Here is a 17,013-nt window from a genome sequence, read left to right as displayed (position 1 = left end):
GTTCTTTGATTCTGGATATTAGCCCTTTGTCAGATGGGTAGATTGCAAAAATTTTCTCCCATTCTGTAGGTTGCCTGTTCACTCTAATGGTAGTTTCTTTTGCTGTACAGAAGCTCTTTAGTTCAATTAGATCCCATTTGTCTATTTTGCCTTTTGTTGCCATTGCTTTTGGTGTTTTAGTCATGAAGTCTTTGCCCATGCCTATGTCCTGAATGGTATTCCCTAGGTTTTCTTCTAGGGTTTTTATTATTATTATTATTGTTATTATACTTTACGTTGTAGGGTACATGTGCACAACGTGCAGGTTTGTTACATATGTATACATGTACCATGTTGGTGTGCTGCACCCATTAACTCGTCATTTACATTAGATATATCTCCTAATGCTATCCCTCCTCCCTCCCCCCTCCCCACAATAGGACCTGGTGTGTGATATTTCCCTTCCTGTGTCCAAGTGATCTCATTGTTCAATTCCCACCTATGAGTGAGAATATGCGGTATTTGGTTTTCTGTTCTTGCGACAGTTTACTGAGAATGATGGTTTCCAGCTGCATCCATGTCCCTACAAAGGACATGAACTCATCCTTTTTCATGGCTGCATAGTATTCCATGGTGTCTATGTGCCACATTTTCTGAATCCAGTCTGTCACTGATGGACATTTGGGTTGATTCCAAGTCTTCGCTATTGTGAATAGTGCCACAATAAACATACGTGTGCATGTGTCTTTATAGCAGCATGATTTATAATCCTTTGGGTACATCCCCAGTAATGGGATGGCTGGGTCAAATGGTGTTCCTAGTTCTAGATCCTTGAGGAATCGCCACACCGTTTTCCACAATGGTTGAACTAGTTTACAGTCCCACCAACACTGTAAAAGTGTTGCTATTTCTCCACATCTTCTCCAGCACCTGTTGTTTCCTGATTTTTTAATGATTGCCATTCTAACTGGTGTGAGATGGTATCTCATTGTGGTTTTGATTTGCATTTCTCTGATGGCCAGTGATGATGGGCATTTTTTCATGTGTCTGTTGGCTGTATGAATGTCTTCTTTTGAGAAGTGTCTGTTCATATCCTTTGCCCACTTTTTGATGGGGTTGTTTGTTTTTTTCTTGTAAATTTGTTTGAGTTCTTTATAGGTTCTGGATATTATTAGCCCTTTGTCAGATGAGTAGATTCCAAAAATTTTCTCCAATTCTCCAGGTTGCCTGTTCACTCTGATGGTAGTTTCTTTTGCTGTGCAGAAGCTCTTTAGTTTAATTAGATCCCATTTGTCAATTTTGGCTTTTGCTGCCGTTGCTTTTGGTGTTTTAGACATGAAGTCCTTGCCCATGCCTATGTCCTGACTGGTATTACCTAGGTTTTCTTCTAGGGTTTCTATGGTTTTAGGTCTAACATTTAAGTCTCTAATCCGTCTTGAATTAATTTTCGTATAAGGAGTAAGGAAAGGATCCAGTTTCAGCTTTCTACTTATGGCTAGCCAATTTTCCCAGCACCATTTATTAAATAGGGAATCCTTTCCCCATTTCTTGTTTCTCTCAGGTTTGTCAAAGATCAGATGGCTGTAGATGTGTGGTATTATTTCTGAGGGCTCTGTTCTGTTCCATTGGTCTATATCTCTGTTTTGGTACCAGTACCATGCTGTTTTGGTTACTGTAGCCTTGTAGTATAGTTTGAAGTCAGGTAGCGTGATGCCTCCAGCTTTGTTCTTTTGGCTTAGGATTGTCTTGGCAATGCGGGGTGATTTTTGGTTCTATATGAACTTTAAAGCAGTTTTTTCCAATTCTGTGAAGAAAGTCATTCTTATACACCAGAAACAGAGAGAGAGCCAAATCATGAATGAACTCCCATTCACAGTAGCTTCAAAGAGAATAAAATACCTAGGGATCCAGCTTCCAAGGGATGCGAAGGACCTCTTCAAGGATAACTACAAACCACTGCTCAGTGAAATAAAAGAGGACACAAACCAATGGAAGAACATACCATGCTCATGGATAGGAAGAATCAATATTGTGAAAATGGCCATACTGCCTAAGTTAATTTATAGATTCTTCTAGGGATTTTATGGTTTTAGGTATAACATTTAAGTATTTAATCCATCTTGAATTAATTTTTGTATAAGGTGTAAGGAAGGGATCCAGTTTCAGCTTTCTGCATATGGCTAACCAGTTTTCCCGGTACCATTTATTAAATAGGGAATCCTTTCCCCATTTCTTGTTTTTGTCAGGTTTGTCAAGGATCAGATTGTTGTAGATGTGTGGCATTATTTCTGGGACCTCTGTTCTGTTCTATTTGTCTATATATCTGTTTTGGTACCAGTACCATGCTGTTTTGGTTACTGTACCCTTGTAGTATAGTGTGAAGTCAGATAGCGTGATGCTTCCAGCTTTGTTCTTTTTGCTTGGGATTGTTTTGGCAATGCGGACCCTTTTTTGGTTCCATATGAAATTTAAAGTAGTTTTTTTCCAGTTCTGTGAAGAAAGTCATTGGTAGCTTGGTGGGGATTGCACTGAATCTATAAGTTACCTTGGGCAGTATGGCCATTTTCACGATATTGATTCTTCCTATCCATAAACATGGAATGTTCTTGCGTTTGTTTGTGTCCCCCTTTATTTCATTGAGTAGTGGTTTGTAGTTCTCCTTGAAGAACTACAAGTGGTTTGTAGTTCTCCTTCACACACCTTGTAAGTTGTATTCCTATGTATTTTATTCTCTTTGTAGAAATTGTGAATGGGAGTTCACTCATGATTTTGCTCTCTGTCTGTTATTGATGTATAGGAATGCTTGTGATTTTTGCACATTGATTTTGTATCCTGAGACTTTGCTGAAGTTGCTTATCAGCTTAAGGAGATTTGGGGCGGAGACAATGGGCTTTCTAAATATACAATCATGTCATCTGCAGACGGACAATTTGACTTCCTCTCTTCCTAATTAAATACCCTTTCTTTCTTTCTCCTGCCTGATTGCCCTGGCCAGAATTTCCAACACTGTGTTGAATAGGAGTAGTGAGAGAGGGCATCCCTGTCCTGTGCCAGTTTTCAAAGGGAATGCTTCCAGTTTTTGCCCATTCAGTATGATATTGACTGTGGGTCTGTCATAAATAGCTCTTACTATTTTGAGATATGTCCCATCAATACCTAGTTTATTGAGAGTTTTTAGCATGAAGGCTGTTGAATTTTGTCAAAAGCCTTTTCTGCATCTATTGAGATAATCATGTGAGTTTTGTCTTTGGTTCTGTTTATGTGATGCATTACATTCATTGATTTGCATATGTTGAACCAGCCTTGCATCCCAGGGATGAAGCTGACTTGATCATGATGGATAAGTTTTTGTTGTGCTGCTGGATTCAGTTTGCCAGTATTTTATTGAGGATTTCTGCATTAATGTTCATCAGGGATATTGGTCTAAATTTACGTTTTTTTGTTTGGTCTCTGCCAGGCTTTGGTATCAGGATGATGCTGGCCTCATAAAATGAGTTGGGAGGATTCCCTCTTTTTCTGTTAATTGGAATAATTTCAGAAAGAATGGTAGGAGCTCTTCTTTGTACCTCTAATAGAATTCAGCTGTGAATCCTTCTGGTCCTAGACTTTTTTTGGTTGGTAGGCTATTAATTATTGCCTCAATGTCAGAGCCTGTGATTGGTCTATTCAGAGATTCAAATTCTTCCTGGTTTAGTCTCGGGAGGGTGTATGTGTCCAGAAATTTATCCATTTCTTCTAAGTTTTCTATTTTGTTTGTGTAGAGGTGTTTATAGTATTCTCTGATGGTAGTTTGTGTTTCTGTGGGATTGATGGTGATATCCCCTTTATCATTTTTTATTGTGTCTATTTGATTCTTCTCTCTTTTCTTCTTTGTTAGTCTTGCTAGCAGTCTATCAATTTTGTTGACCTTTTAAAAAAAAAACCAGCTCCTGGATTCTTTAATTTTTTGGAGGGTTTTTTGTGTCTCTATCTCCTTCAGATCTGCTCTGATCTTACTTATTTCTTGCCTTCTGCTAGCTTTTGAATTTGTTTACTCTTGCTTCTCTAGTTCTCTTACTTGCAATATTAGGATGTCAATTTTAGATCTGTCCTGCTTTCTCCTGTGGGCATTTAGTGCTATAAATTTCCCTCTACTCACTGCTGTAAATGTGTCCCAGAGATTCTGGTACATTTTTTCTTTGTTCTTATTGCTTTCAAAGAGCATCTTTATTTCTGCCTTCATTTCATTATTTACCCAGTAGTCATTCAGGAGCAGGTTGTTCAGTTTCCTTGTAGTTAGGCGGTTTTGAGTGAGTTTCTTAATCCTGAGTCCTAATTTGATTGCACTGTGGTCTGAGAGACAGTTTGTTGTAATTTCTGTTCTTTTACATTTGCTGAGGAGTGCTTTACTTCCAACTATGTGGTCAATTTTGGAATAAGTGCAATGTAGTGCTGAGAAGAATGTATATTCTGTTGATTTGGGGTAGGGAGTTCTGTAGATGTCTATTAGGTCCGCTTGGTGCAGAGCTGAGTTCATGTCCTGGATATCCTTGTTAACCTTCTGTCTTGTTGATCTGTCTAATATTGACAGTGGAGTGTTAAAATCTCCCGTTATTACTGTGTGGGAGGCTAAGTCTCTTTGTAGGTCTCTAAGGACTTGCTTTATGAATCTGGGTGCTCCTGTATTGGGTGCATATATGTTTAGAATAGTTAGCTCTTCCTGTTGAATTAATCCCTTTACCATTATGTAATGGCCTTCTTTGTCTCATTTGATCCTTGTTGGTTTAAAGTCTGTTTTGTCAGAGAGTAGGAGTGCAGCCCCTGCTTTTCTTTTTTTTTTTTTTTTCTTTTTTTCCTTTCTATTTGCTTTGTAGATCTTCCTCCATCCCTTTATGTTGAGCCTATGTGTGTCTCGGCACATAAGATGGGTCTCCTGAATACAGCACCCTGATGGGTCTTAACTCTATCCAATTTACCAGTCTGTGTCTTTTAATTGGGGCATTTAGCCCATTTACATTTAAGGTTAATATTGTTATGTGTGAATTTGATCCTGTCATTATGATGTTAGCTGGTTCTTTTGCCCATTAGTTGATTCAGTTTCTTCCTAGCATCGATGGTCTTTACGTGTTTTTCCAGTGGCTAGTTCCTATTGTTCCTTTCCATGTGTATTGCTTCCTTCAGGAGCTCTTGTAAGGCAGGCCTGGTGGTGACAAAATCTCTCAGCATTTGCTTCTCTGTAAAGGATTTTATTTCTCCTTTACTTATGAAGCTTAGTTGGCAGGATGTGAAATTCTGGGTTGAAAATTCTTTTAAGAATGTTGAATATTGTCCCCCACTCTCTTCTGGCTTGTAGAGTTTCTGCCAAGAGATCTGCTGTTAGTCCAATGGACTTCCCTTTGTGGGTAGCCTGACCTTTCTCTTCGCTGCCCTTCACATATTTTCCTTCATTTCAACCTTGGTTAATCTGACAATTATGTGTCTTGGGGTTGCTCTTCTCCAGGAGCATCTTTGTGGTGTTCTCTGTGTTTCCTGAATTTGATTGTTGACCTGCCTTGCTAGGTTGGGGAAGTTCTCCTGGGTAATATCCTGCAGAGTGTTTTCCAACTTGGTTCCATTCTCCCCGTCATTTTCAGGTACACTAATCAAACGTAGATTTGGTCTTTTCACATAGTCCCAGATTTCTTGGAGGCTCTGTTTGTTTCTTTTTACTTTTTTCCTCTAAACTTCTCTTCTCACTTTATTTCATTAATTTTATCTTCAATCACTGATATTCTTTCTTCTACTTGATCTTCAAAGTCATTCTTTGTCCAGCTTTGTTCCATTGCTGGTGAGGAGCTGCGATCCTTTGAAGAAGAAGAGGTGCTCTGATTTTTAGAATTTTCAGCTTGTCTGCTCTGGTTTCTCTCCATCTCTGTGGTTTTATCTACCTTTAGTCTTTGATGTTAGTGACCTACAGATGGGGTTTTGGTGTAGATGACCTTTTTGTTGATGTTGCACTCTCCGGGTGAGGCGATGCCCCACCCTGCTTTGGCTTGCCCTTTGTGGGCTGTACCCACTGTCCAATCAGTCCCAATGAGATGAACCAGGTACCTCATTTGGAAATGCAGAAATCACCCGTCTTCTGCGTCGATCACACTGGGAGCTGCAGACAGGAGCTGTTCCTATTTGGTCATCTTGGAACCAGACCCCATCCTTTTTCAAGGTAGGAAAGATTATTGACCTTATTTTGTCTAGGTAGAGAAACTGTATCATACAATGGTATATTTGAGCTTCTGTGGGATTGATACAGTCCTTCTATAAAGAGCCTACATAAATGCCTTACGGATCTTCTTATTTTCCTAAGAAGCACTATCTTTGAGAAAAAACTTATTTTCTGGTAAATAAAATGAGGAAATATTGGGGCAAAGTTGAGAGCCTTCAACTTTCAATTATTCCCTTTAAAGCTCATATTTGATTTTGGATTATGCTACAGTGAATGCACACAAATCCCACTTTTCAAATGGAATAATTTATTTTCTTAATGTTTATGCTTCAACCTAAAAGAATTGTTTTTATACCTGCATTTGAACCTTCAGAAAACAAGATTCTCAGAATAATGAAAAACTACATTTTAACCTAAATGTGGAACTGTGATTACAGACATTACTGCAAGCAAGTGATTCAAACACCACTTTTCCTGTGTCATCTTTTAAACACCGCAGCAGATTTTTTATTTTGAACTTGTACTTGACTTCTGCTTCTATCTAAGTTAGAGGAACAGTAATTGGATGTACCCTCCTGCCTGAAACAATAACAAGCAACAACAAAAACAAACAGAATGTCTGAAACAAGCTTTTTTTTTTTTTTTTTTTTTTTTTTTTTAAGATGGAGTCTTGCTCTGTCTCCAGGTTGGAGTGCAGTGGCGCAATCTTGGCTGACTGCAACCTCTGCCTCCTGGGTTCAAACGATTCTCCTGCCTCAGCCTCCGGAGTAGCTGAGACTACAGGCGTGCACCACAGTACCCAGCTAAGTTTTCTGGTTTTAGCAAAGACTGGGTTTCACCATGTTGAGAAAGATGGTCTTGATCTCTTGACCTTGTGATCCGCCCTCATCAACCTCCTGAGAAACAATCATTTTTTTTAATTGCAAAACACTAGGCAATGAAGTACAAGTAACCCAGAGAGATGAAAAACAGAGCCCCACATTTGCATCACCTTCCTGCTTTGAGAGAATTTCTAAGCCACAACTCAAGAAAGGAGAGCTCAGATGGAAATTGGTGAACTCTGTAAGGTAAGGAAATGAAAATGAGAGCACAGGGATAGCAAGGCTTTTGGAATTCACAGAATAGAGATCTGGAGAGGTGAGAGATACACAAAGAACCCTAAATATTTGCATAAGATACTCCTCAAGTATTCATCAGAGTACTGATCAGGACATGCATGTGAGGAAACTGATTGACATTTGTAGTACATTCCATCCATCAGTAGCACAACACATATTCATTTCAAATATACATGAAACATTGACCAAGATATATACTAAGCCATAAAATAAGTCTTAGTGAATTTTAAAAGATTCAACTCATGCAATGTATTTCTCTAACCAAAACAGGATAGACTTAAAATTCAGTCAGTCCCCAAATATTTGAAAATCAAAAAACCCATGGATCAAAGAAGAAATAAAAAGAGAAATAAAAAACTATTTTGAACTGAACGACAATGAAAATACAAACATATCAAAAACTAAGGAATGACGCTAAAGCAGTTCTTAGGAATTTACAGCACTATATGCTAACATTACTAAAGACAAAATTTCTCAAATTAATGACACCAACGATCACTTTAAGACACCAGAAGACATGAAAATTAACTCAACATAGCAGAAAGGAAAGTATAAATACCAGGACAGAAATCATGGTTGAATAGAGATGATGTCAGTAATGCAATGCTGTGTTAATATTTGAAATCAGACAGTGTAATTCACCATGCAAACTAAAAAACATGCAAAAAAATAAAGAAGACATAAATAAATAGAGAGCTATACTTGTTCATCAACAGAAGACTCAAAATGATTAAGATGTCAGTTCTCCCCAAACTTATCTATACATTAAATACAATGCCAGTTCAAATCCTAGTAGGTCTTAATTGAAGAAATTTTCAAGCCGATTTTAAAACTCATATGGAAATTAAAAAATATAGAATCACTAAAACAACTTTGAGAAAGAACAAAGTTGGAGTAGTAACAGTATCTGCTCTCAAGGTTTATTATGATGCTACAATAATCAAGACTGTATTGGATTGGCATAAAGAAATAACTTGGTCAAAGAAACAGAGTAGAGATTCCAGAAATAGATCCACATATGGGCAACTGTTGTTGGTTTTGTTTTTTTTTTAAGTTTATCATCTTTCTGAAAAATCTTCATAGAAAACTATGCGGTTTAACTCTAAGCAGCCCGCTCCTGAGCTGTGAGGAATCTTGCCTTCTTTGAAGCTACCTGATCTTTCTTCCAGCAAGGGACATTTTGGGATGGTTCTACCTCTTTTTAACTTATTTATTGGGTGTCTTCTCATAGACTGGATTCTCTCATATAGCAGCAAGAGCTTTCTTATACATCTCCTCCATGTCTGGAGTTATGCTGTTCTTTATATATTGAGAGGATTGTTTCTTGTAAGCATCTTCATCTTCCTCCACTTAGTAGCGCATGTAATCTGCAACATTCTGGCCTATAATGTGCTTCCGGTGTACTTCTGCATTAAATTCCCTGCTTTCAGAATCATAATCAGGGAATCGTTTGGTACTGTAAGGGATAGACAAACCTCCATTCACAGCTCCCTCAGGGCCCCAAAAACTTTACTGCCAGTAGTAGTTCTGGCAAGGCCTTTATCTCCAGTCACCACCACTTGGTCTTCATAGATCTTGTCCATACCAAACCTATTGAGAAGCCTGTGGTCCAGCAGCAGGCCAGTACAATATGCTGCAGCGTAATTTGTCAGGCCAACCTTCACACCATATTTTGACAGTCCATGTGCATATGCTATGTAGACTATCATATCCCCTTCTATACAGGCATAAGCAATCTGACAAATGATATCTGTTTGTTACACTACCATCCTGTATTTGGGTGTTTTCTATTTATTTTTATCCTGTATCAACAAGCGTTTCTGAGCATAGTAATCAGTTTTACCCTCCCGTTGTCTTCTAAATTTCACTTGGTGTCTCTTAAAGTAGGCCTTATTCTTAACAACTTTAACAAATCACATCCTGCAGATCTAATGCCCATGTCCGCAGCTTGGCAGAGACTTCTAGGCCCAGCATCGCTAGGTGGGGAAAAGAGGGAGCAACTGATTTCTGATGAAGTTGATGACAGGGAAGAATGGGAACTCTCATACACTCCTGCTGGGAATGTAAAATGGCATGACTCCTATGTGTTTGGAAAACAGTTTGACAGTTTTTTAGAAAGTTTAATATATACCTATCATATGACTCAGCCATTATACTCCTAAGAGAAACAAAAACAGATGTCCATACAAAGACTTGTACCCAAATATTCGTAGAATCTTTATATTCAATAGTCAAAAACTAGAAATAACTCAAATGACCATCATCCAAATTGTGGTATGTCCATACAATAAAATGTAACAAACTACTGATAAACACAGTGTGGATGAATCTAGAAATAATTATACTGAATTTAAAAAGCTAGTCGAAAAACAGTATATATGGTGTGATCCCATTTATATAGAACTCAAAAAAATACAAAGTAATCTATATAACTGAAAGCACAGTTCCTGTAGAGAGGCTTCCTGTAGAGAGGATTGCAGTGGGTTCTAATCTCTCATTATACATGAGAACAAAGAAACTTTCAGCGGTGATGGATATGTTTACTATCTTGATTGTGATAAAGGCTTCAGAAGTGTATACATGTGTTAAAACATTGAATTATACACTTTATATGTGTACATTTTATCGCAGATCAATTATACTTTAACACTGTTAAAATATGAATAAAGCATGTCTTAAAACATTTAGAAATTCAAAATAGCAGAAATTAAATATAAATTATAAATGATGTAGATTAAATCAATTATAATAAAATTGCTGAAAAAAGTGTTATCAGAAATAAAAGGAAAATGGTACCTTACTATGGTCACGATAAATCTAATGAGGAGGAATATTGTATAACACTGATAAACACTAGTGGATTTTGTTCCTGGTTCAAATCTGTCAATTCAGTATTTCCTAAGATTAATATTAATTTATTGCATAAAACATTTGTGTTTAGTCAATTGATAGATTGATTATTTCTTCTAAATACAGAGGAAGCTTTATCTGGGAATTGCATGATTTCCTAGTGATTCTGACTACTATTCTAACAGGACACAATTTTGCAGATATATTCTTCTTGATTTTGACTAAGAATTTAAAGAAATACCATTATTAAAATTTTTAATTAATTTTTTCTACCATCTTAGAATGAAAATTTTAGAGCAGAAAAGACCTCAGAAACCTTGTAATGTATCTCCTTAATACACAAATTGAGCTCAATTTAAATGGCAAACTTAGGATATGAGGAGTAATTGGCAACAAGTGCTGGAACCAGATTTCAAGTCTCATAATATCCAGTCCAAAACTGTGAGACACTACGTAGGTTTCTTCAACTTGACATATTATGTATGATAGCATAATGGATTTTCTAAATAGGTGGAAGAAGCCTTTACCTTGGACTGACAGATTTGCTGTGAAAAGACAAAAAGGATCACAGCAGGTTCAGATGAAACATTGACAGGAGCCTCCACCTAACTCCAATACTGACTCAGCGTGAGATGTATAGATGACAGCAACCAATTCTCTAAAAAATTATATATGTAAGAAAAGATGCAGCCTAGCAAACACATAAAAGTATACAACTGTGATAATTATTAATAATTATTAATAATTGCAGGGCCTACCAGTCTTCTGTCAGTAAATTGATTGTACACAGGTTTACTGCCTGGGTAATTTGTTTATCTTGCCTGCATCAGTTATTTTGTTGAATTATTATTATAGTAACATGTGTGAACCAGTCTTCTAAAAGTGTAAAGACTTGGTCTCTTCTTGTTAATTTATGCTTTAGTCATGACAGCAGCAACAACCAGTGCAAAAATAATAGCAAATACTTACAGGGTGTTAAATATATGCCAGCCTCATATTAGCAGTGTATAAAAATTCACATATTCGCACTCCTTTAAGTATTTTAGGTATTTCTAAATACATATATGTTAACTCCTTTAATTGCCACAAAGCCTATAAGTTTGATGCTATTTTTACCCCTAATTTACAGATGTGGAAACAGAAAGATACATTGAGTTGTGGAGCAAGAAACACCCTGGAGATAATACTCTAAACCACTTTTTTAAAGTGTAGAATTAGCTTTACAAAAAATAGAAAATAAAAAGCTTGCCACTTTAGCCAAAATTTAGAAGAAGGATTGTATTCCAAACTAATGCTTTCTGCTGATATTGGCAGAATTTCTGCTGCTCTAATAGTTTCTGTTTAATGAGCAAATTGCTTTAAGTACACATATAACACTGTGGCATTAAGGATAAGATATTCAGCCAATTCCTTTCTCATCTGTGATAGTTCCAGCTCTGCTTATTTGTACAATAGCACTTTGAATTTAACCTTTAGAAAAACACAAGAAATTAACATTATAAACTTCTTTAAATTACCAATGAATAAAGGGGGCAACAAAATCAGTAATTTATTAAATAAAACACAATGAAGCATTCAGGAAGATGTCATGAAAATGCTAATTAATAATCAAAACTTATCCTATTAATCTGAAAGCTTTTCAGTTAGGAGACTTCCAGATAACCTTTAAAAATAAGCACTGTACATTCTTAAGCAGAGATTTCATGACTAGGTCATATCCTTATTTTGGGGTGTAAGGGAATACCCTGCAGTGAATATCCTCTGAAAGAGACTGCTTTATGAGAAAAAACACAAAGATTATCTTCTAGGTCACTAACAAGGGCTGATTATTTCATGTCATGCCATATTGCTTTTCTTTTTCCTCTTTGTCTTGATAAATGGTATCAGTTCTCCAAAACCCAGCTTATCTCATCCCTTTAATCTCCTTTGGTTTGATTTCTTTCTTCTTCGACTTTCCAGAACACTGAGGTCTATACATAGCATCTAGCACTAAGTTTTATAATATTTCTCCTTTTGGTTATTGATTCTAACTACTTAGCTGAGCATTAAATATTGTAATATACACCCTGCTGGTGGTGCATCTGTCTCACGTTTCTCTGTCAAGCACCTATCAAAAAACCACAGGTAGGAGACTCTCAGGAGCGCTCTGCTCCTTTTGTCCACTGAAAACAAAAAGTGTATATTCCTTTGGAGGTCTTTGCATATGTAGAAAGCTAAAAGTCCAGCTAAATATTATTTAAGTTGAAAATGATTGATGCCTTCTTTGGGTAAGAAAGTCTTTTAGTTTTTCCAGTCTAGTCAAACTTCATTACCAAAGTATCTTTTATCCAATAAACTCATTTTTAAGGTTGAATAATATTCTACTGTGTGTGTGTGCGCGCGCATGTGTATTTGTGTGTAACCCTGTTTTCTTCATTCATCCACTGATGGACATTTAGGTTGATTTCATGTCTTGGCTATGATGACTAGTACTGCAATAAACATGGGAGTACAAATGTCTGTTTAATATACTGATTTCCTTTCTTTGGATATATCCCCAAAAGTGAGATTGTTGGCTCTATTATAGATCTATTTTTAATTTTTTGAGGAACCTCCATACTGTTTTCCATTTCAACTGTTGAGTTGTAACAGTTTCTTATATATTTTGGATATTAAGCCCTTATCAGATATATGGCTTACAAACATTTTTTCCCAATCCATAAGTTTCTGTTTCATTCTGTTGATTGTTTCATTTGCCGTTCAAATGAAAAACTACCAAAACCTACTAAACTACTAAACTACTTAACTACTAAAACTGCTAGCCGGGCGTGGTGGCTCACGCCTATAATCCTAGCACCTTGAGAGGCTGAGGCAGGTGAATCACAAGGAGTTCGAGACCAGCCTGGCCAATATGGTGAAACCCCATCTCTATTAAAAATACGAAAAATTAGCTAGGTGTGGTGGTGGGCACCTGTAACTCCAGCTACTCAGGAGGCTGAGGCAGGAGAATCGCTTGACCTGGGAGGCAGAGGTTGCAGTGAGCCGAGATCGCACCACTGCACTGTAGCACTGGAGACAATGCAAGACTCCATCTCAAAAACTAAAAATAATAAATAAATAATAATAATAAACTGCTAAAAAGCAGATGCTTTTTAGTTTGATGGAATCCCACTTTCCTAGTTTTGCTTTTGATGCCTGTGCTTTCAGTGTCATAGCCAAAATGTCATTGTCTAGACCAATGTTAATAAGCTTTTTCCCTTTCTTCTAGTAGTTTTATGATTTTGGAAATATGTGTAGGTCTTATTCCATTGAGTTAATTTTTGTACATCACTTGACATTATGCAAAGTGAAGTAAACCAGACACAGAAAGATAAATACTACATTATTTATTTCTATATGGAACCTAAAATAGTTGAACTCAAGCAGCAGAGAGTAGAATGGTGGTTGCTGCGGTGTGGTGAAGGAAGTAAGGGAGAGATGTTGGTCTGGGGATACAAAGTTTCAGTTATGCAAGATGAATAGGCTCTGGAGATCTAATGTACAACAATGTGACTATAGTTAACAGTACTGTATTGTGTACTTGAAATTTGCTAAGCTCTTAAGTGTTCTCACCACACACACACACATACACACACACACAGAATCTTCAGGGATCCCAAAAGGTTTCTATGAATGCTTATCTAATTTATTTCACGAAAATCCATGTAAACCCCCAATAATACTATAAATAACTAAATAGTATATATAAAAAAATAATAATAACAGAGTCTGGGTGTGTGGCTCACACCTATAATCCCAGCACTTTGTGAGGCTGAGGCGGGCGTATCACTTGAAGCCAGGAGTTGGAGAGCAGCCTGGCCAACCTGCCAAAATCCTGTCTCTACTAAAAACACAAACATTAGCTGGTTGTGGTGGTACATGACTATAATTCCATCTACTTGGGTGGCTGAGGCACAAGAATTGCTTGAACCCAGGAGGCAGAGGTTCCAGTAAGTCAAGATACCACCACCGCACTCCAGCCTGGGCGACAGAGTGAGACTGTGTCTCAAATATAAATACATAAATATAAATAAAATAAAAAATAACAGTGATACCTTGTTCTTACATTCTCTGGCTGCATTAGAATCACTAAAATGATTGAATTGACCTATGAAATTATTAATGCTACCCATTATGGACTAATGATGGATCACTTTCATCAGTCTCATCTTCCTTGTTTCTTAATTTGAATTTTGACTGCCATGAAAGACTGTTTTCTGATGATTTTAAATTTACTGAATTAACTATGAATTAAGACTAAAAATATATATTTGGAGATTAATAAAGTTCTTCAGAAAAGGTGTTTTATTTACATACTTATTTTGGTATAAGATTCCCTACATCTTATAATTACACCATCAAAAACACAAACTTAACTTACCTTTCCTCCTTGCATATTTAGCAGTGCCAGAATCATGCATGGCCTGTTACTTTCTGAACCATTTCCTACTGATTATATCCACTGAAATGTTGACATTGAATGATTGCTGAACTCTATCTGTACAAGCACTGAAAGTATTTGAAAGTAGAAATTACTCTTCAAATTTCATTTCTTTTATCTTTCCTGTTATAAGAACTTATCAGTGATTTCTTTCTGTATCCCATTATAGAAATGGCATCATGAAATAAAATATAAGCCGGCAGTTCGCAGATTTATTACTGTATTTGATATATTCACATTTTAAAGAGTGGTGCTCTGTAGTTAAATGAATCCAAAGAGATTAAATCTCTTTAAAAGGAATCCTCTAAGAGTGGAATTTTCTTGCCAATACCGCTTGATCAGACCGTAATTGGGTGTGGGCTTTCAGAAACTGCAACACGTTTCATCTGCTCATCTATTTGAAGCAGAATTATTTTTTTGAGTTTCAATATCTTAAAATATTGATTTTTCTGTCTAATCATTACAATTGAATGTATTCATATTAGTTGATTTCTATGAAAGTATCAATATCAATAGAAAATTACATCTTGGAAATGGATTTGACTCATGTACTTGAAAAATCAGTGTGTGAGGAAATTTAGAAGTCTAGTTTTCATTAATCTTAGCATAAAGTGTTTTATTGAAACAAAATACTTCACGTATTTGTATTTTAGTATTTGTTACATATGTAGAATAGGTAATGACCAAGTCAGGTGATTTTGGGTATCCATCACCTTGAGTATTTATCATTTCTATGTGTTAGTAACATTTCAAGTCCTCTCTTCTAACTACTTTGAAATATACATTTGTTGCTCACTATAATCACCCGACTGTGCTTTTGAATATTGGGGGTTATTTCTTCTATTTAACTGTATGCCTGTACCCACTAATCAACCTCCGTTTACCCCCCAATCCCACCCTTCCCAGCCTCTGGCATCTACAATTCTATTCTCTGTCTCCATGAGATCAACTTTTTTAGCTCCCACGTATGAATGAAAACATATGGTATCTGTTGTGCTGTGTCTGGCTTATCTCACCTAATGTAACAACTTCCAGTTCCATCCATGTTGCTGCAAATGCCCTAATTTTATTATTTTTATGACCAAATAGTATTCCTTTGTATATATATTCTGCATTTTTAAAAACCCACTTATACATTAATGGACAATTAGGTTGATTCCATATCTTTGCTATTGTGAATAGTGCTGCAAAGACACGCAAGTGCAGGTAGGTATCCCTTTGATACACATTTTTCTTTCTCTTTGGATAAATACCCAGGAGTGGGATTGCTGAATCTTATGGTAGTATGATTTTTGATTTTTCGAGAAATCTCCATTCTGTCTTCCATAGTAGTTATACTAATTTACATTCCCACTGACAGTGTATGACTTCCCTTTTCCTAACATCCTCATCAGCATCTATTAATTTTTTTGTCTTTTTAGTAAGAGCCATTCTAACTGGGGTAAAGTAATATCTCTTTGTGGTTTTAATTTTCATTTCCCTGCTGGTTAGCAAGACTGAGTATCTTGTCATATACCACTTGATCATTTCTTTTTGAGAAATGTCTATTGTCCTTTGCCCACTTTTTTTTTTTTTTTTTTTTTTTTTTTTTTTTTTTTTTTTTTTTTTTTTTTTTTGAGACGTTGTCTCGCTCTGTCACCCAGGCTGGAGTGCAGTGGTGCGATCTTGGCCCACTACAAGCTCCGCCTCCCGGGTTTACACCATTCTCCTTCCTCAACCTCCTGAGTAGCTGGGACTACAGGAGCCCGCCACCACGCCCAGCTAATTTTAGAGACGGGGTTTCACTGTGTTAGCCAGCCAGGATGGTCTTAATCTCCTGCCCTCGTGATCCACCCGCTTCAGCCTCTCAAAGTTCTGGGATTACAGGCGTGAGCCACTGTGCCTGGCTCTTTGCTCACTTCTTAATAGGATTTTTTTTTAAATTGTTGAGTTGTTTGAGTTTATTGTATATTTCGGATATTAGTCTCTTGTTGCATGAATAGTTGGCAAATATTTTCTCCCATTCAACAGGTTGTCTCTTTACTCAACAGATTGTTTCCTTGCTATGTAGCTTTTTACTTTAATAGTCACATTTGTCTATTTTTGTTATAGTTCTCTGTGCTTTTGGGGTCTTAGCCATGAAATGTTTGCTAAGATTGATGTCTTGAAGTGCATTTTCTATGTTCTTTTCTAGTATTTTTACAGTTTCAGGTTTAATGTTTAAGTCTTTCATGGATCTTGAGTTGGTTTTTCCAGATGAAGAGAGGGAGCAGTCCAGATTCATTATTTTACATATGTACATCTAATTTTCCCCGAACCATTTATTGAAGAGGATGTCCTTTCCCAGCATATGTTCTTAATGCCTTTATCAAAAATAAGTTGTCAATAAATATATGGATTTACTTCTGGACTCACTGATCCATTGGTCTGTGTGTCTACTCTTACAC

The 17,013-nt window shown here is 36.6% G+C and overlaps 1 protein-coding gene and 1 pseudogene across 1 annotated transcript in view; one reads left to right on the top strand and one right to left on the bottom strand.

The window, feature by feature from the left end:
- SPAG16 (sperm associated antigen 16) overlaps window positions 1–17,013 on the top strand; it is a 1,176,832-nt gene that overhangs the window by 1,036,726 nt on the left and 123,093 nt on the right. The gene's annotated exons all lie outside the window — the stretch shown is intronic.
- LOC126932512 (60S ribosomal protein L5-like) lies at window positions 8,381–9,197 on the bottom strand (annotated as a pseudogene).

This window comes from Macaca thibetana, chromosome 12 (assembly GCF_024542745.1).
Source record: "Macaca thibetana thibetana isolate TM-01 chromosome 12, ASM2454274v1, whole genome shotgun sequence".
Lineage (NCBI taxonomy): Eukaryota > Metazoa > Chordata > Mammalia > Primates > Cercopithecidae > Macaca > Macaca thibetana.
Note: the sequence above shows the minus strand (reverse complement) of the source record. Positions and strands in the feature narration are given on the sequence as shown.